This window comes from Echinops telfairi, unplaced genomic scaffold (genome assembly GCF_000313985.2).
Source record: "Echinops telfairi isolate 266 unplaced genomic scaffold, ASM31398v2 ScPeMD7_3;HRSCAF=10, whole genome shotgun sequence".
Taxonomy (NCBI): Eukaryota; Metazoa; Chordata; class Mammalia; order Afrosoricida; family Tenrecidae; genus Echinops; species Echinops telfairi.
The window spans coordinates 24,674,587-24,678,540 of NW_022103899.1; positions in this window are offsets into that span (position 1 = coordinate 24,674,587).

Here is a 3,954-nt window from a genome sequence, read left to right on the forward strand (position 1 = left end):
GTAGTAGATGAATTATGTGCCAATAAAACCATTTTTAAAAGGTGAACAATAAATTAAGAAGACTGAGCAAGAATATATTTCTTTGAATTGTGTTGTTTGTAAAATTGTCACTGTTTATAATTTTTTTTTCATTTCTTTGAAAATACCATGAACTGCCAGAAAAATCTGTCTGGAAGAAGTACAAATAGGATGCTACTCAGAAGCAAAGATGGCGAGGATTCTCATGAGGGACACGTCCCTGCAGGGCTTTTTATCAGGACGGACCAGTCCCCAAAGGCAGAAAGACCTCGTAAAGCAGAAGGTCAATGGGACAAAAAGGCAGGTCCTCGATGAGACTGGTTGACACAGGGGCTGCAATAATGGACCGAAACACAGCAAGCATAGAAAGGACTGTGAGAATGACCTGGGGCCAGTGAGTGTTTACTCTGTTGTCATGACGATTGTGGGGAGTTGGAATCAGCTCAATGACACCTCATGACAAGAACAACAACAGCTTGAATGACAAATGGAAAATATTCTGCATCATCAGAATGGACTATGATTTACTTTAGTGCAGAATATATTACCAAAATCCTAAGAGAGAACATGTATTTAGAGTTGAAAGAAGTAGAAAATTTGCCATAATGAGTAGTGTTTCCTTGTGGCTGATGCTGACTTCTGCTAAAGTCACAATGAAAGAAAAATGAGGGACTGAGCGTTGCTAGGGCAGGTGAAGCAGAAAGACAGAAGGTAACATCTTGGGGACTATTTCCAGAAGGTGACACATTCTTGCAGTGACACCAAGACTGTGGTGAAGTGGCAACAGCTGACTCCTTGGCACAAAGTTTGAGATTTTCAAGGGATTCTAATTTTTGCTGTAAGCATATTAAGGAGGGATATGACAAATTTTCATTCGGATACGGAGCTTTTGATGATAGCTAAGTTCAATACTCTTTTTACAATTTTTATTTTTGTCTTGTTTAGGTTTAGTTAAAATTCACTTTTCTGGAAATATTTTTTCTAGTGAAAGAGCTTGTCTATTAGGGACTGGCACCAGATACATTGTATTCAAAGAGCAGTGTCTTCCTTTAAGATCATGTGCTCTCCACCTACACCGTGTTCAGTATCTGTTTTCTTTAGGAAAATCAATCGCACACTAAAGTCATCACATTTTATCATTATTTTTGTTGATTATATATTTCCTATTTTAGTTCAAACAAAATGTTTCCTTAATCTCTTAGATGTCCTTGTTAACACTTGCATCAATTTTTAGTTCCCTTAGAAAAACACGTAGGAAAACAAATAGTAACGAAAAGAATGCATATATAATGTACAAACAGAAAGAGAAGTACAAACAATAGAAATCAGGCAGATTCCTACCACTCAAAGATACTATCTGTTGACAGTTGCAACATTTTCACTTGCTTGTTTCTTTTAAACTTATTTTTCAATTGTTTATGTTTAGTTATTTTCATATTGAACGAATTCTTGGCATTCTTCTCTTGTCATTAAACATCTTCCCTATGACAATTAATATGGCACAGATGTGGCCCAGATGCATTTAATTACTAGTTGATTTTTTATTATTTAGGTCATTTCCAATTTTTTATTATAATTTCTGATGAGACCCCTGAACTTATTCTTTGTCCTCATGCATCATTATTTCCCAAGGTAAATATCTTGAAGTGCAATAACTGCCTAAAAAAATACATCTTACGCTAACTACTATGGAAACATTTTAATTTATATACACATACAGGTGAATGTAAAATTTAAGATTATGTCAAGGATCATTTATTCCCTGATGTTCCATAACAATCATGGATGAAATATTCCTTCTTCATGTTAAATATTAATAAGCTCTCAAAGACTTTATTGCCTTGTTTTTCTTCTTCTTGTGTACATTTAGTTCATACACAAATTAAAATTCCTCCCTGTGGAGAAATTGAAATGGTTTTACTTTTATTCACCAGTCTTGAAACCAAAGCACTTTTCATGATCACTTTTCATCCTATTATGTCAGGAAGTACTGCAGTATAAGCTATTACCCAATACTAGTCAATATTAATATACAAAAAGCTTAGCTGGCCAGTTCAAGCCCAATGATAAAACACATGAATTATAAATTGTATGTATATGTATTCATACACACACACATATAACAAAAACAGAACATATGTGCATGAATGATGTGCTGAGTACATCATTTTGCCCAAAATAAATGTACATTTCAGTTCTTCTTTGTCCCTCACTAATTAGGAAACGTAATAATTTTAATGTCCTCTTCATTCACTAAACTACTTTTGTTAGTCTGGGTGGAGTCAAGAAACAGATCTAGGGAGATGCTCATATGCATATAAGAAAGAGCTTTATATCAAAGGGTAATTAAACATTAAGAAAATATCCCAGCCCAGTCCAGATCAAGGTCATAAGTCTGATATTAGCCCATATGTCTGATACCAGTCTATAAATTCTTTTTCAGCCTCAGGCAGCTGTGCAATAATGCCGAATGCAGGAAGATCACAGGCCAGTGGATAGAAAGGCTTGTGGCTCCAGTGGAGGTGGAAGCATCAACGTGCTAGTGTGGGTCTCCAAATGGCTCCTCCAGTTCCAGGGCCCTGGCTGCCATCAGCATAGTTCCACATGTCTTTTCAGCAGGAAGACGAAGGAGAGAAAGTTTGGGTCTGGCCTCCGCTGAACTATTTAATTCTGTAGCACCTCCAAATGAGGTCATCACGCTGCACCCTGACTGACAGGCTTAATCCCACCTCTTCACTCTTAATAGTCTCGAGTTGACACCAGATTATGTAACTACCACACCCTTCTAGCATTTTTTTGCAGGGACCAGAGAGTATGCACACTAACTAAACAAACACCTCAAGTTTAAATTGTCAGTGAAATAGCATCTCACATGTATGGAATTCATTTATTCTGATGATGTCAATGAGCCAGAAAAATAGTCAAGAATGTAAAAACTATGCCAGGATCAAAAGAGTCTTTCCATAATCTGATCTCATGGGACATCTGTACTGCATGCGGAAGAGACAGTCTCAGAACCTCCCTCAGAACATCTCGACTATTAGTCCACACGTGACTTTTTTAGTACCTACACGTGGTTTGATGTAAAATTGAACAAATTAAGGGCTATTATTTAGATATGGTGATACATTTGTTTGTGAAAGTATATTGATGGTTCTCAAACAATTTTAAAATTGTTGTGAGGGGCTGGATTGACTCTTCAGTCTCACAAGTTTGTCAATCCCTGGTCTAGATACAATTCTGAGCTGCGTGGTATTCTTATTCTCCAGGGAGTCACAAGTCAGCAGAGGCCAGTGTGACATGTGAGGAGGGTATCTGGGTCTCTTCTGGGGTATTGCATGTTGAACCTTTTCCATGTATACCTCAGCACAGAGCATCCCTGATAGAGAACAACACAGTACAGTTATGTTTACTCAGAGTCACAAAGAAATGCTAAATTTATTTCCATAATTACATGACTGTATTTAGACCTCTATAAATATCCTTTCCCTCCTAATTCTTTCCTCTATTTCCTTTTATTTTCCTCTTGTCCCACTATCATGTTCCACCTTCATTTGTGTTTTAGTAACTCCTCTCTGTTACATTGCCCTTGATTAAGCCCCACCAGGCATCCTACGCCCTTATCTCCATCAAATTTAGATCACTTGTTGTTCCCTTGTCCCTGGGTTGGTTGACACCCCTTCCTTTCTCCTGCCTACCCCTCTCCTGTGTCCCCCCAGAGCTGTCAATCCCATTGTTTTCTCCTCCGAATTGTTTATCTCACCTATCTTATCTAGATAGACTTGCATCAACAATAATAAGTGCAAAAACAAGACAAAGCCAAACAAAAAAACAAAGGCAGACAAAAGGAACAAAATAACAACAACAAACCAACAACAAAAAAGGAAAAACCTATAAATAGTTCCAGATCTGATTGTTCACCTTTTAGAGTGTTTT